Below are 26,267 nucleotides of genomic sequence, written 5' to 3'. Positions count from 1 at the left end.
TACATAGCATACTCATATGTATCAAGTCAAAATGTATCTCAACTTGATTGATGGTTGAATGTATTTAGCCAAAGCAGATTGATATGGACGAGAGTGACTGCAAAAAATCATGGCAGGTCCACATTGCCCAAGGCAAGCATGCTTTAAAATGAGGAGCAAGATCCACTTTCTAAAAACTATATACAATTTACAGAATAGCATAAAATGAATTAAACTCTACAGTGAACGACAATCACACGGACATGCTGCACGCTTATCAAGATAATGACCTTGTGTCAGGAACGCAACCAGGTTATGTATAGTCTGAAGTTTAAAACATGTTGAAAAATATCTGTGCTGTATGTTTGTGACCCAATTAAGGTAAGGTGCAATTTCTGGAGACAACTGGATTAACAAATAATCACAGTTTGTTTCTGGAATTCACAACAATCGCTATGGTTGCTAAAAACATCATAAAACGGACTTTAACACTGTCCTTGCAAGGGAAACATTTTTCAAGTGGTTTACTGAACATATCAGGCATGTCCAACCTGTAGCATAGGTTCTTTATATAGGCCTAACAGTAAAACATTTCTAGAGGTTTGCCTGATTTGAGGCAATCCTGCAGAACCAGACTGTTGAGACCAGTTTCTTGTTTGGTCTATATGGACAGCCACAGGAGCAATTGACACAGTTTAATATACTGAGTGAAAAAACCTAAACATAGTTCTGCATGACACACATAGGTCGAGGTGCTGTTAGGTACAACAAGCGACCTCCTCAAGAATCCTTTCTCCTGTTTCTGTAAATCAGGATAATCCCATACACCCCAGGGTACTGCACTATATCTTGCAATAGGAAGGCATTTAGCTTTATATACAGCCATCAACTCATTGAACAGTTGGATCCTGCAGCTTGGAGCCAAAACCGTCAAGTGCCTCAATGCTCTTTGCAAACACAACCCTCACATGAGACCCCGCCACCGCCAAACTCAGCTTCCAGAAAGGAATGCGGGACGTCGCAATCTGGATGACCAACAGCTGCCTGAAGCTCAACACAGAGAAGACAGAAGACCTCATCCTTGGAACCACCCCTACAGCATGGGACAACACCTGGTGGCCGACCACCTTCGGAAGCCCACCTACCCCCTCAGACCAAAAACCTCTGCATTGTACTCGACTCATCACTCACTATGAATCGTCAGATCAATGCCGTCACCTCCAGCTGCTTCAACACCCTCTGCATCCTTCGCAAGACTCCCCGGATGGAAGACAGTCACCCATGCACTCATGACCAGCAGACTGGACTAGGGAAATGCCCTCTACGCCGGCATCAACAAGTCCCTACTTCGCAAACTCCAGACTATACAGTACACCACCGCCAGACTCATCCTCGGCATCCTGCAGCTCGAACACATCAGCCAACACCTACGTAAACTCCACTGGCTCCCCGAGGAGAAAAGAGTCACATTCAAAATCCTCACCCACACCTACAAATGCCTACACAACAACGGACCCAAATACCTTAACAACAGAAACAACTTTCACATACCCAAAAGAAACCCCCGATTGGCCAACCTCGCACTGCCTGAAACGCCGCACATCCTAAGGGCCAGAGCAGGCAGAAGATCCTTCTCTCACATCGCAGCCAAGACCTGGAATGAGCTATCGGCAGACATCAGACGCACACCCTCCCTGAACACCTTCAGGAAGGCTCTCAAGACCTGGCTCTTCGGCTAAACAGATCTGCAGACCCCCCTCAGTGCGTTGAAACTCTCATGGGTGAGTAGCGCGCTTACAATTCCCCTGATTGAACAGAGGTCCTAATCCACCCGTCTGCATTTGAGCTGCAGGCTTCATCGAATAAATAGGGAAAGGTAGGTACTGATCCAATCTTGGGGTTGTTCTAATTGTAACCTATTAGCGCCATAAATCATGATGTGAGTTTTATTATAGTTAATGGAAAGAACTAAAACAGCAATGAATTTAGAAAATGAATCATTCAACCTTTTGAGATCTACTAGAGTTCTAGGGATATGTACTGTGATGTCAGCGTACAGCGTACAGTAACACTGGTATAGGACGGGTGCCTACACAAGGTAAATCTATAGCCAAACTGGTCATATGTTTCTTGAGGCCATTAATGTAAAGTGAAAACAAAAAGGGTGCTATGTACACAATCCTGGGGATCTCCCCTCACAAGCTTTATTGCCATAGTTGTTTCTCCAATTCAGGAACTCAATGAGAAGAATCCTCGCATACAGTTTACTTATTCCATCAGCTCCACTGACTTATCATTTTTGGATGTGCTAATTACTAAGAGTGCCAACAAATTACAAACTACTGTGTTTAAAAAACCTACAGATAGGAATAATGTACTGTTGTTCTCCAGTTTTCATCCACCTTTGTTGTTACAGAATTTACCTTTCTCACAGATGTTGAGAACTAAGAGAGTCACGTCTGATGAAACGCACTGATGTCAAATATAGAAAGCCAATGCTCAGAGTTCCAACAGCGAGGATATACAGCAGCCATTTTATCCCAAGCTGTGACTAAAATACTTAATCTGAATAGAGATGATTTACTCTCATCGAAACTTAAACTACCACAAAATCGCGAGCTGAAGAGCAAGGCAGATGCTAACTCTCCCCAAGCCTTGGTACTTCTTGATTTGTCCGCTGCTTTCGACACGGTCGACCATTCCATCCTTCTCGATCATGTCAAAGCAGCGGGCATCCGGGGGACCGCTTTCACCTGGCTCGCCTCATTTCTTCAAGGCCGGTCGCAGGCGGTCCAACTTTCGGGCTTCACCGCCCCTACCCACTCCGTGCCCTGTGGGGTTCCTCAAGGCTCTTCCCTTTCCCCTCTTCTTTTCAGTCTTTATATCCATCCCCTTATTGTTTCTCTACTCAACATGGAGATCTCCGTATTTAATTATGCGGATGATCTCCAGCTTGTCCTGGACCTTTCTCCCTCCCCTGACTCTATTCTCAAATTTCAAACCACACTCATCTTTATGTCTGATTGGATGAATCAAAATCATCCTAAACTTAACCCGGACAAAACGAAGTTGGTCCTGACTGGTGGCCCTACCAGTCCCTGGACCTCCGCTTTTTGGCCCTCCTCCCTTGGCCCCTCCCCGGTTCCCTCTGCCTCAGTTAAAACCTTGGGAATCAAAATCAGTCAGGACCTCTCCATGCGCCCTCTGATTAGTTCTGTTGTTTCGTCCTGCTTCCAGTCCCTTAGAATTATCCGCAAGATCTCCTGTTTCTTTTCCTTTGAAGCACTTAAAATTATTGTTTTGGCCATGGTCCTCTCCCGTTTGGACTACGGGAACTCCTTGTACGTGGGCATCCCTGCCTACGAACTGCGGCGCCTCCAGTCCATCCAGAATCAGGCCCCTCGTCTCATTTACCGGATCCCCAAGCATCATCACACTACCCCCCTATTTAAGTCTCTTCATTGGCTCCCCATCCTGCAGAGAACTCTCTTCAAGATGGGCTGCATGATTTTCATGGCTCGTGCCGGTACGGCCACAGTTTACATCAACTCTGTGATCACCCCTATCTTCCTTGCCGTAACCTTCGTTCGTCTACCCAGGCCATCCTCAGTGTCCCTCGCTTTCGAAAGTCCAGAGTGGGTGGCACTAGGTTCTCCATTCTTGCCCCCCGCTTCTGGAACAGCCTTCCCCTGACTATCAGGTCCATGACAGTATACCTGCATTTCCGCAAAGCACTCAAAACCCACCTGTTTGTCCAAGCATTTCCCCTATAGTAACTCCCCGGTGTTCCCCCCCCCTTCCCCCGTCTGTCAATCTTCTAGCGCCAGGAAACCGCTTGGTAGCAGAGCGCTTTATAAATCCTTTCAAATTCAAATTTAGTCTTCATCTCCAAATACTCCACTAGGTGGTTGTCCATTGAAAAGATCATCAAATTAAGGTGGTAGTTGTTGAAAACTGAACCAGATTTCAATGGGTTATTTGATCAGGAACTGCTGTTTGCACACACAAGGAGCAGAAGTATTAAAGAAATCCTTACTTAGGTTTTATCCCTCACTAATCTCACATATACTGGCATGCTTAGATGCCACACCTGTGTCAATTGCAACAATGTGATACTAGGGAACAAAATCAATCATCCTCATTCTGGCAAACAGATCCAGCTTAAATACTCAGGAGACTGCTATTTCTTGTTTGTCATTTACTGTATAAAATGCCCCTGTGGTTCACTATATGTGGGCAAAACTGAGCGTAAAATTAAAACTAGAATCACAGAACACAAATGTACAATTCAAACCGGAAGCTTGAAATCACACTTCGTAACACACTGGGTAGAGAATCATCACACCATAGCACAACTTTGATTCATAATTCTAGAAATGTTGCTGTGTAAACTGGGCAGGGATAATGCCAAACTGCTGTCTCAGCGTGAAGTATGGTGGATCAAGTCATTGCAGACCATGACTCCTTCAGGCTTAAATTATAAATTTGATGTCTTTTTTTTATGACGTTCATATCTGTTACTTGTTGTGAATCACTTCATGATCTTGTCTTTCGAATTCACACTGGCAGTCTTCTTCTCATCCCCCCGAAACTGAAAAAGAAAACGACCCAGTGCCGGTCCTTCTCTGGCAACGTACCCAGGATGTGGAACGCACTCCCTATTGACCTCAGATGCAACCCCTCCTTCTCTTGATTCAAAAAGGACCTGAAACTCTTTCTTCTTAACCAATACTTTACTAACCAAGTCAACCGTCCCAGGCATCAATAACCGAGGAGACTCCCCGCTCACTTTGACCTTCAAGGATGGTGGTTCTCTGACTGTGTCAGCCACCTGAGTCCTTGTCCCCTCTCTGGATACATAACTACTATGTCTTTGCTTTTGACTTTATGCATCCTTATGTACAGCGATGTTTTGTAATTCCTTTTTTTGTTCCTTTGTGTATGTAAAGTGCTCTGATATCCACAGGTCTAACTAGCATAAATAAAAAGGTTTGTACAATGGGCTTCCATGTGCCACCAACCACACTTTTAAATTACATCGGGTGCTTGTCATTAACCACATTGTTTATTTGATTTCAGTTTGGTTTTTTTTAATACTCTGATCTTATCCTTCCTGTGTTTCTTTTGTTCTAGCCACCAGGATGATTGTACCTATACATAGTACAGTAACATGCATTTCACGTGAATATCAGGACATGAGCAGTGTGTATGTGTACATGACACCATTTACACTACATCAGTTGTCTGGTTGCTTCTATATATTGTTCAGCCACCATCCGGCATGTTTTGTGTTCAGAGAATTTTTGTGCGTGGCACGCATGAACTTTGAGTACTGATTGTCTGATTTTATCTTTTCATACAATACATCTAGGATAGATGCTACAGTTTGTGTACTTCTGTAAATTGTAAATTGTAAATAGATTTATTAAGCGCGGTTGCTGCCCACAGGCGTCCAAGCGCTAAGTAAGACCAGAGATGAAGCGGAGCAGAAGAGTTAGGACTCAAAGGATTTGGCAAACAGTAAGGTTTTCAACTGTTTGCGGAATGAGAGCAGGTTCGGATTGGACCGGAGTTGCAGAGGAAGAGCATTCCACAGCTTTGAGGTGTTCAGGGAGAACGACCTACCGCCGGCCCTTGCTCTCTTTACTCTGGGGATCGCAGCCAAGAAAGCTTCTGTGAAGCGCAGGTTTCTATTTGTGTGGTAGGGAGTGACTAGATTGTCGTTGATCTGAGTAAGGTGAATTTTGAATTTTTAGGGAACAGAGCGTACCAAGTAAATATATCGTTACGAATGTGCAAAACCGGCAATGTGGTTAACATTCAGAGATTCGTACTTCTTAGCAGACACATTTGAATTCATGAACTTCAATGGAAAGTTATGTGTTTAACTTGATACCAGTTTAGAGCTACATCTCAGTAACAAAGAGGCAGATCTACGAGGAAGTACCGCAGCGTGGCACCGCAAGCCCTTTGGCTGCGCCACGCTACGGCACTTCCAAAGCACAGGAATGCAACATATTTACAAGAATATGTTGCATCTCTGTGCTTCCCCCTGCGCTGGCGCACAAACTGTTGCCATGCGCCGGCACAGGCACCCTAGCACCATGGTGCAAGGATGCCTGCGTCGTGGGGAGATTGTTTTTGTGCAGGATGGAGAACCTTCCTGCACAAAAACAATCAGTACAGGCATTTTCCTCCTTCAAAGCATGCTGTAGAATGCAGCACGCATTGAAAGAGGAAAAAACGAGGAGAAATGAAAACATTTCTCCTCGTTGTGCCTCGCTACGCCACCTCTAGGGTGTCGTAGCATTCACACGCATCTCCAGATTTACTGTTCCATGGGTGTTATGTGGGAACACCCACTGCAACACCCATGGAACGCCCCTTCAACGCAAAGTGCTGCGTATGAAGGGGCCATATTTACAAGGAGAGGAAAAGCCACGGAGGGTGTTTTTCCTATCCTTGTAAATATCGAGGAGCCCCCTGCGCCACCAGTACAGCACAAAAAGTTACGTACTGGTGGCGCAGGCAGTCCTGTCAAGCATCACGCATCAGGTGTGACACTAAGGCATTTCAGTGCGGTGCTCCGCATCACCGCACTGAAATGCATTGTCACGCATATCTGCAGAAATGCCAGCTTACACTGTGAAGCGCTCTGGAAGGCACTGTGTGTGGTAGGTGGCATCGCCCCTGCCTGTGCCGTGTGAGCACTGCTCCTGCAGGCTCGAGGACTCCCAGTGAAGCTAAAGCGTCGCTGGCAGCCTCACATTGCTACAATGTATCTTAATGTCATGATTCTGGGACGCAGAGCGGTTATAATTCAGACAAACTGACTTCAGGGCTGGGCCCAGTCAGGTTTGTTTGATACAATTGGCCGGTGGCGCCACAGGAAACGTCACGTCCTACTAGAGCGCCCAGGATGCTTCAGAAAGGCAGGTCGGCACCGTGGGGCCTCACTGGTTTACGGTGGCGCTGGAATGTCTCAGCTCGGCTGTCTGATGAGGAGTGCTCATAGGGCCTGGCCACCCACGCTGTGGGGCTTTCTGGTAAGGAGTTACCTGCATATGCTCTGGCGCCTCTCCTTTAGGCTGCAGTAGGCGCGCAGCGCTTTTAACGTGTAAATTTTAAAAACTGCTCGTTTTTGCATGCATATGTAAAATTTATTTTTCACCTGTTTTTTAATCATCTTTGTTGTGCCCACATACGCGCACCATAATTGTGCCCCTCACCGCTTGTAGAGCGGAGTTCTTTCACCGGCATCTTTGTGGTCAGGAAGTCGGGCCGCCATATTGGGGCTGCTGCTTTGCAGCGCGCCACCTGACTCAGCGCTCTAGTTCTCCGCGTGGAGAACGAGGAGGCTGTACTTAAAGCTCGCTCCCCCCGCGCAGCGGTGACGCGCAGCGGGGGCGCCTGACTCGCGCCTGAGTCAAGCCAGAGTCCTGCCCGTCTGCGCCCGTCAGCGTCCCGGTGGCGTTTCGGTTGGCGGGTGGGGCTTTGCTATCCAGCATGTGCAAAGCCGATGTATCAACTCTGCGCTATACGTTTGAGGAGCTGTGCTCTCTAAATCATCGGGAGAGCAGCTGCTGCTCTGTCTTCCCCGGCCGCTACAGAGGTATGTCTCGCTGCCCTTGTTGCGGCTGGCGTCCCAACCGTGCGCTGTCATCTGCCCCCATTAGTAACATAGCTGGCGCAGAGTATTCCTGCATGCTGTTAAACACCAGATCGGCGTGTAGTCACGCGCAAGACATCTTTGAGCTTCTCGATACAGAGAAGCCACTCTGTTTAATGTTGACCGAGACTTGGTGGGGAGATTCCTCTAACCCAGACGTGGCGATGGCAATCCCGCCTGATTATAACATCTTCAGGAAAGATAGAGCCAAGGGAAGGGGTGGAGGGGTCGCACTGGTGGTGAAGAAGGGCACGATGTGTACCATCTTGCCGGCGGCGGACATCCGCGGCTCTGAATCGCTTGCTTTTTTAATCATGTTAGCACCGCACCAATCAGTGAAGGGACTATTAGTCTACCGACCTCCTGGCCCGCCTGGAACGTTTTTTGAAGACCTTGACTCGGTTCTGCTGGGACTGGCCCTGAGAGCAGAACACTGTATCGTAGCTGGGGACTTCAACTTTCGGATGGACGATCCGTCTGACCCCGCTGCTACTAAGCTTTCCGAGGCCATGACCCCGCTGGGCCTTATCCCTTATTTGCAGGGGCCGACTCATGTGAAGGGGCATACGCTTGACCAGGTCTTTTCTACATCTGCTCTTGTGGTGAAAGAGATTCTCCCGGTTCTGTGGTCTGATCACAGGCTGGCCAAATTTGCGATCAGTGGCATTGTTAGGTCGTCGATCTCTGCCCCACAGCAACAGGGACGAACGTCTAGAGCGTTCAACAGAGTGACCCCGGAGATGTTGGCTCAGGCTGCCTTGGATCATCCCTGTCTTCTCTCCGGTGAGCTGGAGAGAGATTTGGAGTCCCTGCAAGCTTGGCTTTCCGATAGGCTTAACGACCTTGCCCCGGTGTTGCCCCCCCGCTTGACTTCGAAGCGGGTCTCGGCCCCTTGGTTTACCACTGCACTGTGGGCTAAGCGGCAGCAGTGCAAGGTAGCCGAAAGGGCCTGGCGGGCACACTATGATAGCGTGGACAGGTTGGCCTACAAGGCAGTGGTTAAGGCTTACCACCGGGACATTCGCCTTGGAAAAAAAGCCTATCTTGCTGGGAGAATTGAAGCGGCCTCCAACTCCTGCAAGGAGATTTTCACCATAGTCAGAGAATTTATTTCTCCTCGGACCATTACATCGGAAGAGGTGCCCTCAGATTCCTGGGCGGCGGACCTTGCCTGTTTCTTTACAAGCAAGATACAACTCATACAGGATTCTTTTCCATCTGGGGCTCTGGCTAGGCCGTTTAAATCTGAGGCTGACAAGTTCCCTCTGGCCTCGCATGGTGCCACACTGGCTGTGTTTCCACCTTTGCCAGCCCCTGCCTCTTTGGTGCTTATGGGCAATTTGAAATCTGGGTCGCCACTTGACCCCTGCCCAGCTAAGCTTTTGGGTAGGATTGCGGAAGTGATCAATCCTTTGGCGAACCCTCTCCTGAATCTCTTGTTGAGTCAGGGAGTGGTTCCGCCAGCCTGGAAGCAGGCAATGGTCATCCCGCTGCTTAAAAAACCGGGTCTTGACCCGAAGGTCCCAGCCAATTACCGGCCGATTTCGTTGTTGCCGGCTCTCGTGAAAATTTTGGAGAAACATGTTCAGTCGGTGCTCTCCAACTTTTTGGAGACCCACGAGATCCTGCATGACACCCAGTCCGGCTTCCGCTCAAATCGCAGCACCGAGACCGCGCTCCTTGAGGTTTCTGAAACCGTCAAGGGGGTGATGGATACCGGCGGCAAAGTCATGCTGGTGTTGTTGGACTTGTCGGCGGCTTTTGACACCGTCCCTCATGATGGCCTTCTCGCAAGACTCTATGAGATTGGTCTTCGGGGGACGGTGCTCAGCTGGTTTTCTTCCTTTCTAGCTGGCCGCCGGCAAACGGTCTGGACATCGCCCGACACCGCCGTGATGCCGTCTCTGGGAGTCGGGGTCCCTCAGGGCTCTATATTGAGCCCGACCCTCTTTAACATCTTCATGACCCCTTTGGCGGCGGTGGCGGAGTCGTTTGGTGCCCGGATCGTATCTTATGCCGACGACACCCAGCTCCTCTTTTCGTGTAAGAGAGGGGCAGACTTTGACGGGGAGAGTATCCGGGATTGCCTTGGGGCTGTGTTCACATGGTTCCAACTGCACAGCCTCAAGTGCAATTCCGATAAGTCCGAGGTACTCTTCTTCGGGTGCAACACGGAGCCCAACTGGCAGGCCTGGTGGCCCATTGACATGTTTCCTCCGTCTTGCTCTTCCCCTATGGCTAAGAACTTGGGGGTCAAGATGGATAAGGGGCTGACGATGAAAGCCCAGATTCTTGGGGTGACCGGTACCTGCTTCGGTCTATTAAAGATGTTGCGGAGGTTCTTGCCTCTGTTGTCGGAGGAGCACAGGAAGCTAACTGTGCAGGCTCTGATAGGCTCCAGGTTAGATTATGCCAACATTCTTTACCTGGGCCTACCAGAGTACTTGTTGCAGCGGCTCCAAGTAGCGCAGAATGCGGCGGCCAGGGCCATTTACGGTCTAAATAGACGTGCCAGCGTTTCGGGCCTATTGCAGATGCTGCACTGGCTACCCATCCGCAAACGGATCGCCTTTAAGGCCATGGTTTTGGCCTATAAGGCTCTCCATGCGGTGGGAGCAAAGTACCTCCAAAGGAGACTGGCCTTTTACCATCCGGCCCGCTCTTTGAGGTCAGAATCTTTGCTCCTGGCGGTTGTCCCACGAGTGAAGAGAGCGCGCCTGGGTGGCCGTTCTTTTAGCTTGCTGGCTCCACAGATGTGGAATTCGCTTCCGCTCCTACTCCGGGGGGCCTCTAGTCTTTTTGATTTTAGGCGAGGTCTTAAAACCTGGTTGTTCACTCATTAGGCCTCTTTGCAGTCCTTTTTTACTTGTCTGTTCTGCACTTTCTTCTTTACTGTGGTATGTTATTGCGAAGTAGTTCTCCTTACCTAAAGCGCCGGGACACTCTTTTTGAGTAACCGTTGCGCTATATAAAAGAATAAATAACATAACATAACATAACATGGCTGCTGCCTGCTGTGAATTCAGTATTACCGAGCCCGGCCAAGGGAGAGTGCAGTGGATGTCGTGGTGTGATGTATTCCTATAGGTTCTGGATCGATCCCCCTATTCCTGACCCTATTCTGGTTAACAAGTTAACTAGCAGCCATCCCATGAGGCAGAAAACCCCCATGATGCAGGAACCGTTATCTGATAATGCCACACTACGGCACAGGAACGTGTTATCTGATTAGGTCATAACGCTTGCCATCTAATTAGACAAGCGATATTCCTCCAGCCCCTGATAAGGCATACGGAGTTCTCAAAACAAATCAAACCTATGACAGACCTGGGAAAAACCCTGCGGCCATTGTTTTGATTTCACCGAGAACTTCAGCAAAAGAATGTGCTAACGACCTGGTCGTATGACATCCTTATTGACGTATCTATGTCCATCCTTACGTCAATCTCGGCACCTTAAAGGTATAAATATTACCGATATTGCCCTATGCAAACACACGCGGTGGTGACGAGATCGGAGCAGCCAGACTTGCCGAAGCCCAGAGCAGAGCAGACCCCGCTGGCGCAGCCCCGCCTTCCTGACGCGCTGAGAACGAGAAGCTGCCTTTTTCTCCTGCCGAGAAATCCAGCTCCGGCGCTTCCGGGTAGCCCTCGCAGGCAGCCTGGAATATCGAGACCAGAGACGAGAGATACCATCCCTCAACCATCCTAGATTCCAGGTACAGAACTGAATAACCCCTCGCAGAGAATTCTTTAGTCAGTCACTTGGCAAAACAAACTTAACTTAAACTGCTACTTTCTATTCCCGCCCACTTATTAGGCTTAGGTCAGGTACACGGGGTAGGCGTAGTTAGAAACACCAGTTGAGTACGATTAGTCAAATGTATACATGTATGCAATATATTTTATTCATTTTAAACCTTCATATGGCTTAGAAACCATATCAATGTTTTTACAGTATTATTTTATACTTCTGCTTTTAATGTATGCACTTTACTTAACCATAAGTATTGCAATAATATCGATCCATTTCTCTTGTATGAGAAAAGAGACTGATCAATAAATAACATCCTTTATTGAACACGCCCGTCTCTTCCTTTTCTCTACAATCTGATGAGACTAAGAATGCACGTACTGACTGAGTAAAATAAATTGCCTTTTGTTCACACGACTCTAGAGATACACTCTTGATTAGGGGAGAGCAAAGTTGTCATGTTCTATGGTTGTCAGAAACTAAATCCCTTCTTGTCTATCCAGGGAGGTTCAACTCCTCCTTGCCTATTCAAGAAAGTTTCTAGTGAACTCTGAGCTAGCTGGCAAACCCAAAACTTTAAGTCTAATATCGACAGTAGTAGACCTAGTTAACGTCTGGTCTAGGCCTATACTATTGAAGGTATTATTTCAATGCGCAGAGCCTATTGGGATAATAGGAACTACACTACAGTGGGAGTCATCTGTCCACTCACTGAAAGGTAAGATTTATTCAGTGACCACCAGGACAGACAGAATTCACAGCAGGGGCAGTCAGCTACTTGGACTAAGGCGAGCTGCGTTCTAAACAAAAAAAAAGGACCGATCTTTTTCTGTTTCTTGTGCTTATCTTGTTTGGGCCTGGAAATGTAGGCCGAATTAGAAAATGCGCAGGAGATTGCAGCAGGGAAGGGGGGTGGACAGAGTCTGCCTGGCACCCTTGCAGTCCCCGACCACCAGTCTTGCCTTGAGAAGACACAGCTTCACGGTGAGGACAGAATGTTCTGCTCAGTATAAGTACTATTCAGGAGTCCCGGATTGGAGAGAGCCTGCATTCTTGAGACATATGTTAAGTCGCACAGCATTTACGAACTCATTTGAATTAGGCCACGCCAGTGATATACTTATTTTTGGTGTCAGTGAGGGGAGGGGTAATTTTTGGAAACAATGCTGTTGGCTGTCAGTGACATGGGTGCCTCAGTTGCTTAGTGCTATTTCTTGCCAAATCAATACGGGTGCCTGTGTGTGGCGGTGTCCACTAGTCAGCTGTGTTCACTGACTCTTAATTTTAAATTTAGGCCGCTCATCTGTCACATGCTCTCTGTGCCTGCAGTCTAGGTGTCCCCTTAGTGGTGCGAAAGGCACAGTAAGGCAAAGAGAGTGCCACAGAACCCAAGGAGGGCTAGAGGTCCAGGTTGGCAGTGTTATATTTAAGAGGCAGAGCGGTACACACATTCCCACATGTAGCATGACCCTACATGAGTTCTTTCTGAGTGTCTTCAGCCTCGGTGTCCCCTTAGTAGTGTGAGAGGCATAATAGGATAAAGGGAGCGCCTCAGAACTCAGGAAGGGCTGAGGATGCCAGGGGTCAGTGCCATGACGTGCTTAGAAGCAGAGCGCTTTGCACATTTACACCAATAGCTCGAACTACACCTGCTCTCTGTGACTGCAGCCTGGGTGTCCTCTTAGAAGTGCGAGTGGCATGATAGGGCGGAAGGAGCACCCTAGGACTTGGGGAGGGCTGGAGGTCCTGGGGGTCAGTGGCATGAGGTGCTTAGAAGCAGAGTGCTTCACACATTCCCATCTAAGTGGCCTTCCATTGCTGGTGCTTTGCAGCAGGTTTAAAATCTTCTTGAACTTTCTCTTTTTCTTTTCTTATAATTTATATGTTTCCATCTTTTCCATTGCTTGATTTTGATCACGAGAAAGTGTCACTCATACTCGTTGAAATGTCACCCATATTTGCACTGAAATTATGGAAATGTCACACATACGAGTCTGAAACCTTGGCAGCTATGCGCAGGGGGCTTGTAAATCTGTCCGATAGTATTCAGCGTGCAGATTTTGTTTTCAGTCGTGTTAAGCAGGCTGTGCATATTCGTGTGTACCGGCGTCTTAGTTTGCCAGTTCTTTTGAGATGGTGTTCTATCTTGGAGGAGTTTGACACGGACAACAGATTCAGTCCGTCGTCTATTCCCATCACGCCGTGTCAGTTGAAAGCTTGGCGTTCGGCCCGTGGCCGTTTATAACGTTTGGCGGCGCGAGCCTCGCGGTGGCTAGACGTCTTCACAGCACTTCGGTGAGTTTATGGCACCGAGTAGTGTACGTGATTTCAAGCTCGGGGTAATTTTGTTTCAATATTCACGAGGGGGTTTTCTTGGCTTCTCCCAATCTTTAGCGTACTTTGCCACTGAAAGAAATCCAGCCGTGAGCGTCTGAGTATTTGGATCCACATTCCGATTTGTTGGAATAGAGTCCACTCGTTTGCAGGTATTTTATCTTATGATGCAGTATTGTCTGGTAATATTCACAGTGCTAGTTTATCTAGTAAACGGTTGCTTGTTCCTTGGATTTTTTAACAGGGTGTCTATCGTCTTGAAAAGCACACGATTGATAAGTTGATGCTCAACGAAGAATTTCTGCATTCCGCATTACGCTTGTCGTACATGCTTCTAAAGGTAATGGGCTTTTATGAGATGTCATAGGGATTTAACCGTGCAGTAACTTTTGTGTTACAGCTCAGGCCATGATAGTGTTCACATTTTGATTCAGGAAGGAACTTGACCATCTTTCTTTTGTACGTTTTCTGTCAATTATGTTCACTGGATGCTTCATTAAATCTTTGGTACAAGTCCAGGACTTCAGTTTTCCAATCATTCTCCGGTCTATGCAGATTATACTCCACGGTGGCGTGGTTTCTCGGTTGCTTTCTAGTTTCGCCTCGGGCTATTAATTGGATACTTTATCAATTCCACCAATGCACAGTTGTCTGTTGCCACTTGTCAGCACATTAGAAGCTTCATGCTCCTCACTTCACTGTACATTGTTTACAAAAAAGACTTGCAGATATCTTGTTTACATCAGCTCTAAAGATTTGTTGCATTTTTCATAGCTGGCCCTGAAGAAAGGGATGTTTTAAATCCCGAAAATGCATTGGGCATATCCTCTGAAGAAGATTGGAAACAGATGTTGATTTGAACATAATCAATTTGTTTCTATGTTTACCTTTTTTTGTTTGTGTTTTGTATAACGGCGAGTCAAAGTTGATCTAGCTGAGAACATGTGTATCTCAAGCCAAATAAAGGCAAACGCAATCCTGTATAATTGATGAATCAAAAGTCTTTATTCTGTTATGATAAATTTGTGTTTGATTTAGGTTAATCACTGGGAATTAAGTGAATTGGTGTATGCACATGCTGTGCATCCAGCATATAAGTAAACATTCACTTGCACACCAAGTTCATTCAGAGGTTGGTACCCTCTTGCTGGTTGGCACGCATATGAGTGTACATTTTGACTCTTTGCATCATTATATAGATTAGGTGTGCGCTATCATTATATAGATTAGGTGTGCGCTATCTTCATTTATTCAATGTTTCTCCATTAGGCCCATGTCTTACACTTCCAGTGATATCACTATGCAGTTCCCTGAGGAAACAAACAATACAATTGCTTACCCCCATGTTGGACATGATGTGCCATAATTTAGACCTGTTTGTATTATTCGAAAGCTGAAAATCAAATCCAAAAACGCCAGATACAGATTACCCTGCTTGGCTATGGTATACTTACTGATTAACAAATAATGATTATGGCATTGATCGATAGTGCTAAGACCCACGTGAAAGCCAAACTGTAGGTCTGAGAGAACGGAATTCTCCTGAGTCCAGGTTTCAAGACCATCCAGGACAATCCTACCTATCATTTTAGGTGTACAATCAAAGTGAGATATGGGCCGGAAGCCCTTAAAGCTCAGATTAATCCCCCTTATTAAAGATTTGTATGACTATAGCTCAGGGACAGTTAGCCAGGTTTCCCAGAAACAAATTACATCACAATTTCCCAGGAAAACTAAGTGGTCCGGATTCTTACATTTGGCTCTAAAGACCCACCAAATTCCATGATGCAAATTTGTGTGTGATGAAATGTTGAGTTTGCAAAAACAATGTATATTTGATGCTGGTAGTGTACAATGGAGTTCACGAAAAAGTGATGGATATAATGCTCATATTAATCTCCGCCACTTGTAATTACTCATGCCACATCCCAATGCATCATTATTTTGCACGCTATGCCACCTCATTTTGGCCCCATCTCTATGCAAATCAGCCTTGGCCCTGCTCCAATTTGAACAATCCAGCACGCACTGCCAAGCCAGGTCCTCCCAAAACAAAAACACAAACAACCCAGGATGGGTTTTGCCCTGGTTATGGGCTCATCAGCTGAGTATAGCTTGGTCCTAGAGACACTGTGTATGGGCATACCCGACCCACTTAGGGCGACACCCTGAAGCATACAAAAAAAGTGATAGAGGGAATGCTTGAATTGCTCTCAGCCACTGGTTATTACTCGACTGAATCCCAATACTGACACACCCCTTCAATCACTAAGAAACTTTGTTCACAAGTTGCTCTTGACTCTCTGATTATGATGGCCTAAGCATTGGGATACTGTAGGAGAGTAGGGTCTGCTATCCTATGGTCACCCCAATTTTTGCTTTTTGCTTCACTGGTTTTCGACCTAATGTGGCTGTGGGCCTGCTAATCAAACCCACAGCCTGCTGTTCTCGCTCTAAATTCACAGACATGTACTATAGGTACATCACCAATTTGGTACTGGACACCTTGTCAGCCCCTGTACCAGGCACTATAGGTGCTCAGGGCATAGGTGCATCCAAGGCCTACCAGGGGCTGCAGCATATCTTTTGCCACCCCTGGCTGGTACTTAAATCGACACAACTGGTTATTCACACAGCTGGGGCAAGGTGGTGTACTCACCCCTTGCTTAGATATAGTATACCTATGTCTAAACCTATATCTGGACACATATACACCTACTAGCAGCCCGTCCCGACATTGTCCGGGTATGAATTGCTGCCGGCCAGTAGTATATTGTTTTGTCGGATTTCGTTTTGATAGCATTTCTTATCTGTGACAGGCCTGTGAAACGCGCCGATTCACAGTCCACGCTGATGCACTTAAGAGTGCGCGTTCAATAGTGTGTGAACTCGAGTTGCCCTACTTTATTTTTCCTTGACATATTATATAGCGCGAACTCGACAACATGGCATGAGCACAATTTACATTACAGAAGAACACATTCATTTGTGGTAGGCACGAGGAGACAAAGCGATTTGCCTGGAATCACAGGATGTTGAGCTGATGCCGAGATTCGAACGTAGCTCCCCAGCTCTAAAGTTCGCAATTCTAGAACTTGTGGCGGGAGGTGTGCCTAAAAGTGTATGTCGGTGTATGTCGGTGCTGGCCATCAATGAGAGAGACCTGTGCATTTTTCAAATCAGTGGTGAAAAAATATGAGTATGTTGCTGGAGATGTGGGCCGCCGTGCCACCAATGTACTTACCGGGGGAGGATAAACACCCATTATTCGGCAACTTTCGTGGAAGAGGTGTGGCGCCGCGGCCAGGGCGACTGACGCTGGAATCTGGGGATCATGGTTCGATCCCCGGCTCCGGCGGCAGGTTAGCCCAGCACCATGTGACTCTGGGCAATAGCTTGCTTAATCTTCCCGACGGCCCCCCAGCGCCTAGAGACCCTTACGGGTGATTGTGCGCTTTACAAATGTGGATTATTATTATTATTATTTCCGCATACCATCACTCCGCATACTTTCATTACGAAAGTACCATGACGCATGGCATTACATTTTATATGCTTTACCACGCATACATTTACAACGAAATTCGTTGTAAATGCATGAATGGTAAAAAACATTTTTTTTATGTTTGGATAAGGTAAGTATGGGTATAGGGGTATATGTTTTGGGGTGCTAAGGTAAATGTTTTGGGGGGATGTTTGGGTATTTTAAGGGTTCAGATATAGTTTTGGGTATGGGGTACAGGGATAGGTTTAGGGATAGGTATGGGTTTTGGGGTACAGGGGTATTTTTAGGGTTCAGGGCTAGGTTTGGGTGTTGGGGTATTTTTAGGGTTAAGGGGTAGGTTTGGGTTTTGGGGTACAGTGGTATTTTAGGTTTAAATCTTTTTTTATTGCATAATATAAATACAATACAAAAACATGAACTACCACTGTTCGAAGCGAGTACTACAGCCCAATACATACAAGCGCGCCGGGCGCTAGGTCCGCCCTCCTGAAATGCTAGAGGCTGGTGTTGCGTGATGCCAAGAACAACAACAGTAGTATAAAAAGGAAAAAGTAACAACCCCCCCTCTCCCCAACTCCCTCAGGTGTCCCCCCCCCCCTTTTACCACCTCCCTCCCCCCCCCCCCCAGAAGGTCCAGTGCTCCAATCCGCCCCACCCCTCCACTCCCCCCTTCCTCCGGCTAATTCCCCTCAAACCCCCTTCAGGGAGCCGGCACATCAGGTGGTGTCAATCTCAAGAGGCGAAGATACCTCGGGCAAGTAAGTTCCCTAAATTCGGTGACCAGCATAGAATGGAACGGCTGCCAGAGGTCTTGGAACTGCTCCACTTCTCCAGCCACCGTGAGCGAAAGCTTCTCCATTCCCAGCACATGCCACAGTCTATGCAACCAACCCGTGAGGGAGGGGATCGTGGTGGTGCGCCAATGTATGAGGATATTCTGGATCGCAGAGCCCAGCGCAATAGCAATTTGTCGGCCTCTACGGGATTTCAGGGGATACATTAGTCTATTAGGGAGACCTAGCAATACATACGCGGGGAAGCGCGGCAGCTCTATTTCGAAGTGTGTATCTATCTCAGTCAACACCTCCTCCCAGTAGGCCTGAAGCAGCGGACAATCCCACAGGACATGCGTAAGTGTGCCTACTTGGCCACAAGCCCTCCAGCAATTACCATCAATATTACGATTCATCTCGCGCAGCCTTTCGGGAGTGTAATACCAGTAGATGGTCACTTTAGTAAATGTTTCTGTGAGCCCCGTGTGGTATGCAGAGTGTCGTGCTCGGTATGAGATCTGTTCCCACTCCTTGTGGCTCAGTGTCCTCCCCAACTCCCGTTCCCACCGCTCCCTGCCCCGGTTGTATAAGTGAGAGGAAGGGGGTTGCAAAAACTTGTAGAGGTCAGAGATCAGCTTCGCGTCTGAGGTGCGTGACAAATGCCAGCGCTCGTAGGGGAGAATACTCCTATCCGCCGACTCCCTCACTTGCGGGTGCAGCGCCTCAGTGGCGCGCTTGAAGGTATCTCAGTCTCTCCGTCTCAGGGAACTTGTATTCCTGTCTGAAAGTAGAAAAGGGAATAACTCCTTCCGAGTCATACATATCAAATAGAGTCCTGCACCCCGCAGCCCTCCAGTGTGCGAAAGCCCCCGGTTCCATTCCTGGTGTGAAGTCCGGGTTCTCGACTAAAGGTGTAAGCGGCGAGGGGAACGTGGTAAGTCCGTGCGCGACGCTCGTGGCGTCCCACACCTTCAGCGGGACCCGCGTGATGAACGACGCGTACAAATTGGGTGGCCGGTGAGCCCTGCGCAGGAAGGGCACTTCCTGTAGTGGGCGGCCTGCTACCGCCAGGTCCTGGAAGAGCCAGTGCTTATCCGACTCCCATCTGCTCCACTCTACCAGGTATCGCAATTGCGCAGCCTGGAAGTACTTGCGGAGATCTGGTACCCCCTGCCTCAGGGGCCAGCGTGGAGAGCGTCCTCTTCAATCTAGGCTTACGGCCTTGCCAAATGAAACGCGCAAGATCCGCTTGCGTTTGCTGCAGCCACCCCGGGGGGGGGGGGGAGCTGGAGCGGCAGAGCCCGGAACAGATAGAGGATTTGTGGCAGGACCGTCATCTTAACCGAGGCAATCCTGCCAAGCCAGGACAGCGTGCTCTTATTCCAACGTCCCAATTCCTCTCTAATGTTCTTGCCCAAAACAGTATAGTTTACAGTCATTGTGGCCGGCAGGGTGGGCGCCAGTAAAAGGCCCAAATAGGGCACAAGTTCCGACTGCCATTGCATGGGGAATAGGTTCTGCAGCTCGGTTCTCGTATGTGCGGACAACGAGACATCCAAAGCCACCGACTTCCCAAAGTTCATTTTGAATCCCGCAACCGCGGCAAAAGCGTCTAGCTCCGCAATGCACGCCGGGAGCGCCCTCCTCGGGCCCTCCAGAGTCAGAATGACATCATCCGCATATAGACTGACAGTGTGGACGTACCCCCCCATATTCACCCCTGTCGCGCGCGGGTTCGGGCGTATCCTCTGGGCGAAGGGCTCCATATACAGGGCAAAGAGCAATGGGGACAGCAGGCATCCCTGCCTGGTGCCCCTCTCTATCGTAAAACTCTGGGAGCTACAGCCATTCACCCGCACCGTCGCAGAAGGAGACTTATAGCAGTTAAACACCAGGGAGCGAAATTTCTCCCCAACACCTACTTTCGCCAGGACCTGTTCTAGGTATGGCCAGTGTACCCGGTCGAACGCCTTCTCAGCGTCCACTGCCAGCATCATTCTTTCACCGGGAATCCGGGATGCTTTTTCTAAGAGATGCGTCACCCTCTTAGTGTTGTCCACCGTTTGCCTCCCGGGGACGAACTCCGTCTGATCTGCGTCAACCAGACCTGGTAGGTAGAGTGCCAATCGGGCCGCCAGGATCCCAGTATAAAGCTTGAGATCCACATTGAGGAGTGAGATCGGCCGGTATGAGCCGCAGAGGGTCCGGTCTTTCCCCGGTTTGGGGATGACAGTCACCGTAGCCCGCAGGAGGTCAGGCGGGATGGCGCCCGGCTCAGAGAACGAGTTGAAGAGACGGGTAAGGATAGGCACCAGCGTCGTACAAAACCTCTTGTAAAAAAGGGACGTATAGCCGTCTGGACCCGGGGCTTTGCCATGCTTCAATTTGGAAATGGCGGTGACCACTTCCTCAATGCGGATTTCCCTTTCCGAGTATTCCGCCGGAGCCAGGGAAGGGAGGGTGACCGAGTCCAGATATTCCTCTGCTTCGGGTACCGACGGGGGGGTCACTAAACCTGCATAGAACTGTCGGAAGGCTTCAGCAATCTGGACATCCTCCGTGACCGCCCCGTCGTTGCAGACCTTAATTTCTTTCACCTGATGTTGTTGGTGTGCCACTCTGAGCTTGTTCGCTAGGAGCCTGCCACATCTGTCCCCCCTGTATAATATGCATGTCGGAGACGTAAAGCCGCATACTCCGCCCGGTCCGTATCTAGAGCCGACAGGATTTTCTTTGCTGCTTTGAGTTGCCGCCAGACCCTGGGCGCCCCTGTTCGGCGATGTACCTGCTCTAGTTCACGGACCTTCTGTGTGAGTTCGTCCCGTTTAAGTTGCCGTTCCCTGTTCTCCGCTGAGGAGATAGCTATTCCCCTCGGAGGACCGCTTTCAGGGCTGCCCATTGTGTCGCGCGGGAAGTGTCAGCATTATCGTTGTGTTCCATATAGACACGGATGGTCTCTATAATGTGCTTCACTACCGTCTGCTTGTGAAGCAAGGTGTCCCTGAGGCGCCAAACGCCGCGCTGCGCAGGCATCGGGGGCAAGCTAAAGGTGCCCATGACCGGAGCGTGATCCGACAAGGAGAGGACCCCTATCTCGGAAGCCGTAGACATCGCACAGACCGGGCCCGTGACCAGGAGATGGTCCAGCCTCGCGTATGTTTTATGTGCATGCGAATAAAAGGAATAGTCCCTGTCGGCGGGGTGGAGGCGGCGCCAGATATCATGAAGATCCAAATCCGCTAGTTGGGACCTGCATGCCGCCGAGAGTTCCCCAGTCTGCAGAAACCGCTGAGCCGATCTGTCCAAAGACGAGTCAAAAACCATATTAAGGTCCCCGCCTATGATGATATGTCTGTCGGGGGTGGCAGTAACGTCCACCAGGGCCGCACTGAGGAACCGCTCCTGATGTTCATTGGGACTGTACGCTGACCCTATAGTAAACACAATGCTCCCCAGCTTAATCCGATACGCCAATAGCCTCCCTTTCTGTTCCACAAGTTTGTGCAAGACCTCTCCTTTGAATCGCCTCGCTAGGAGTATCGCCACCCCTGCTTTCTTAGTGGTGTGAGAAGAAAAAAATTGTGTCGGGAATTTATGGGAGCGCAGCCTATGGCAATCGCGGGCTAGCAAATGGGTCTCCTGCAATAGGCAGATATCTGCCTGTGTATTTTCTAATAGGGACAGGACCGCTCTCCTCTTAATCAGATTTTTCAACCCCTTAACATTAAGAGTTACAACCTTAAGGGTCGGCAAAGGCATCGAGACAAGTGTGGGCACAAGCAACGGTCTCCCGCCCGCGGGGTGCAATGCAAGAGAAACCAGCACCCGGGAGTCCGGGGGAACGGGAGCAAGTGTGCCAAGGAGCAGTAGGACCCCGTCGAAACTGAGTGGCACAGAAGCATGTAGTGTGCATGAGTCCTCCCATGGCGGCAAGATTCGGAAATAGCACGGGACCAACCCCCCCCTGTCACAAAACCAACCCTTCCACTCCACCCCCACCCCCCCAGAGTCCCCCCCCAAACCTCCTCCTCCCCTTGGAACCCCCAAACCAGCCCTCTACAACTAGGACTACAAACCTTGTCTCGATCAACCCCTCCACTGCGCCCACCCTCCCAACAGCCAAAGAGCAAAATATGAAAGAATAGCCATCCCAATGCTGCAGTAGCACCCCCAACTCCCCCCCCCCCACAACAACCTCGCAAACCTCATAGTCCCAGTCCGACTCCAAGTGGAACAAGTCTGTGGTGAGTCACTGTAGTGGACGTCCGGCCACCACGTCTCCCCCGCCGCCCCCCAGCTCCCGGTGCAGCCATCGAAACAATGCCAGAAAGGTGATCTCCCCCCGGAATCAACCTAGGCCGCATTTCAAGCCGTGAGAGCCACTGAGCGCACCGCCTCCTCCATTCCGGCTCTCACTGTAGGCGAATCTGGTCTGGAGTTCTGCCTCGAGCCCCGCCGCCGCGGGATCTGCTGCCAACCATCCCTAGTCACTCTCCGTCTACGCGGCGATTGCTCCCTCTCCTCTTCCATATCGATGCCCAGCACAGTACACGTGTCTCTGAGAGAGCGAAGCTGATGCAGTGTCCCATTCCAACAAAGAAGGATGCGGAATGGGTGCCCCCATGAGTATGGTGTTTCTTTGTCCCGCAAGAAATCCGTGGCTATCTTGAACGCTCTCCGTTTCCTGAGCATAATCGCCGAGAGGTCCTGGAAGAGGGCCACCGGATATTCCCTTAGTTGCAGAGGTTCACGCTTCCTCGCTTCCAGGAGTATACGTTCTGTAAGTGCGTAGTCGGGCAGGAAAGCAAGAATGTCCGGTGGCGGGACCGGAGGATTCCGCGCCTGGCCTACCCTGTGGGCCCTATCGATCCGAATCGGAAAGTCCACGTCTTCCCCCAGAATCTCCCTCAACAGCACCTGGAGAAAACCTGCCACATCTGCACCTTCTTCCTTGGATGGCACACCACAAGCCCGTATGTTGTTGCGCCGGGATCTATTCTCGAGGTCCTCATTGTGCGCCTGTAGGTCTAGGTGTTGGTCTTGTAGGCATAGGACCTCCTGCTGCAGGTGAGCAATTTCTTCGTCTCTAGAGTGTCCAGCCATCTCCATGGTTGCCACCCGTTCGCCGAGACTGTTCACCTCGCGCCGCACCTCTCGAACCTCCCCCGCTACCTCTTGCTTCAGTGTGTGGAAATCCTCACGCAGGGAATTGAAGAGGGTCTCCAAGAAAGATCTGGTGATGGGGACCTCTTCCTCCCCAGGCCCCTGCGTGGCCCTGGACGTGCCTGGGGAGGTGGACCCTTTCTCTCCCTTCTGCTGTCCCCTGCTCAGCATCTCCGGGAGGGTGCGATCACCTTTCTTCCCACGCTGCCCTGCCATCGCTATGTACTCCACTGCAGCCGCGGCGCACCTTGTCGTACTGCAACGGTCGTCCACCCTTGCTGCTGTGGGTTCCCGGCTTCCGGCTCGCTCTAAATCCTCAACCCCGCGACCGGGGTGTCCGTCGCGTCTGGGAGCTTCGTCTCGGGCCTATTCACAAGCTGCAAGTCGTGGTGGATTGAAGAGGCGATCCCCGGTGTGTCTTTGTCCTGGTGTCTTCCGCCCCTCCCGCAGGACCGCAAGGATATCGCCACTGCCGGGGGTGGGGGAGGAGGCGGGGAGGGGCGGGTGGGGGGCTAGGTCGATGGCCCCCCAAGCCGTTGCAATCGCACTCCTTCCCCACCGGGACTCAGTCTCTCCCCTGGGGCGTCAACATCCGAGTCCGGCCCTCAGCCTGGATTGCTTCCCAGACCCAAGTGTCTCGTTCAGTCCACGTTGTGTCCCACACTTCGGGCCGTGGTGGTGTGGGGGGGAGGACCCACCGCCGGCGCTCACCTCCGTTAAGTCCAGTTCCTCGGCGGGGCTCTGACCTCCGTCCCTCCGCGAGTGCAGGCCGCAGCACCAGCCTCCAGTAGTTGTCACCAACCGGGCCAGGCACCAGTCTGCTCCCAGCCTCGGAGAACAGGTTCCCCCCCTTACCGCCTCGTCCGGGGAGGCAGTCCGTCAAGCGACTCCAATGTCCTGCAGGTGGGGCCTATGCTCGGCTTCTGATGTCCGGTTCCACAGGATCGCCTGGCAGCGATACCCCGGTGTCGGGCCTGCACACGAGGCCGACGCAGACATCTGCCGCCGCACTTCCGCGGAGGGCCGACCCCTCCGCACCCCTGCCAATCGCACCGTCCGTCGGGTCTGCGTAAGTAGCTCCGGTGGGGGTTCCAGGCAGTTACCCGGCAATCCGGCCGGAGGAAGGCCGCAATCCCCGACCTCGCCTCCTCTCCGAGACTGACGGGGCTCCTCCCCTTTCGGGTCTGCGCTAGGCCCAGTTGCCCCGCCGGGGCATTCAGTGACTGTGCAGGCCCCCTCGGCAGGCAACTCGGCCGTTTCTGCGATCCGCTGACTGCAGCCTAATGGACAGCGGTTCCGGCCCCCACTAACAGCGCGGGGGGGGGGGAGAACACGCCGATTATAGGCACCGGGCCGGCCGGGGTCGGAGGAGCTCGCAGGGAACACGTCCTCTCACTCCGCCATCTTGGCCACGCCCCTGGTACAGTGGTATTTTAAGGGTTCAGGGCTAGGTTTGGGTTTTGGGGTACAGGGGTATTTTTAGGGTTCAGGGCTAGGTTTGGGTTTTGGGGTACATGGGTATTTTAGGGTTCAGAGGTAGGTTTGGGTTTTGGGGTACAGGGTTATTTTTATGGTTCAGGGCTAGGTTTGGGTTTTGGGGTACAGGGGTATTTTTAGGGTTCAGGGCTAGGTTTGGGTTTTGGGGTACAGGGGTATTTTTAGGGTTTATGTATAGGTTTGGGTTTTGGGGTACAGGGTATATTTATAGGGTTAAGATGGGTTAGGGCCCGATTCACAAAATGAACTTAAGACTCAATCCTAAACTTCCTACTATTTTGGTATTCACAGGATGAACTTACTACTTTTGGTATTCACAGAAGTTAGGATTTTGTATTAACTCTGTCTTAAGTCTGTCTTAAGACAAATTTAAGACAAACTTAAGACAAAATCCTAACTTCTGTGAATACCAAAAGTAGTAAGTTCATTCTGTGAATACCAAAATAGTAGTAAATTTAGGATTAAGTCTGAAGTTCATTCTGTGAATCGGGCCCTAAGTGTTTAAGGGTGTTGGGGTATTTTAAGGAGTAAGGGTGGGTTATGATTATGGGGAGCAGGGGTATTTAAAGGGAGCAGGGTGGACACCCGGAGCAGGAATGTACAGAACCTGGGAAGAAAAAACAATGAAATATTTGGCACAACGCTTGCTTTTTTTTCCCGTAATCCCGCGCCCCGCTCAGGTCCCCAGCACACGATATGAGACATGGCATGAAGGGCGGAACATAAAAACAACAGTTGATGGACAGAATGCAGAACTATATCATACATTTGCCCCAGTACAGAGATTTGGGCCTTAATCCATCCTTTTTTTGCACTCCACACTACCCTAATTCTGACACGGCCATATGCAAATCAGCCTTGACCCTGTGCCTCATGGGAACAGTGCAGCCCGAACTGCCAAACCATTCTAGGACCAGTTTCTAGCTATCAGCCGTCTTCAGCCAGGATAGCTTGACTTCAGTGGTGTGGAGAGCATGGGACTCACGTCTGAGCATACCCATCACACTCGTGGTGACAAATGCAAAAACAACAGTTGATGGACAGAATGCAGAACAATGTCATACATTCACCCCAGTATAGAGATCTGGGCCTAAATCCATCGTTTTTTTGCACTCCACACCACCCCAGTTCAGACATGGCCATATGCAAATCAGCCTTGACCCTGTGCCTCATGGGAACAGTCCAGCCCGAAGGGCGGAACGTACCACATGCCCCCAGCACAATGCAGACACGCCCACAAGGGACTGCTTTGCTGGCACGGTTCTTTTACCTTTTAAATGTATATGGTGGGCGTCTGCGTAGCCTATGTCATTCTGCTGCAACTGCCCTTTCCAACGCTGTATTGGGTGTTGTGATTGGTGCTGTGGTTCCTGAGATTACCCGCCTCAAATGTTTGGGCTCTCTCTTTATTATATTAGTATAGACAAGTCACTCCTATGGCAGGCCTTTACAATCCTGGAGGCAGAGTGCTTGGTTTTATGTGAGATGGTGCTCTAGCATGAGCTGAGCCTGTCTGCAGTGTTCGGAACCATTTCCTTACTGCTGTTCCAGTGATACTGCCATACCATATACTCTTAAGTGCATTATAATCCTC

At 49.8% G+C, this 26,267-nt stretch overlaps 1 long non-coding RNA gene across 2 annotated transcripts in view; it reads left to right on the top strand.

The window, feature by feature from the left end:
- The first annotated feature begins 13,570 nt into the window (after positions 1-13,570).
- The window catches only part of LOC144807872 (uncharacterized), a 359,493-nt gene continuing 346,796 nt past the window's right edge, over positions 13,571-26,267 (top strand). The window contains exons 1-3 of one of the 2 annotated variants that reach the window (XR_013606487.1): positions 13,571-13,696; positions 13,796-13,887; positions 13,980-14,075. This is a non-coding gene — a long non-coding RNA (uncharacterized LOC144807872). The other variant, XR_013606486.1, reaches the window with a different exon arrangement.

Source organism: Lissotriton helveticus, chromosome 1_2 (assembly GCF_964261635.1).
Source record: "Lissotriton helveticus chromosome 1_2, aLisHel1.1, whole genome shotgun sequence".
Lineage (NCBI taxonomy): Eukaryota > Metazoa > Chordata > Amphibia > Caudata > Salamandridae > Lissotriton > Lissotriton helveticus.
Note: the sequence above shows the minus strand (reverse complement) of the source record. Positions and strands in the feature narration are given on the sequence as shown.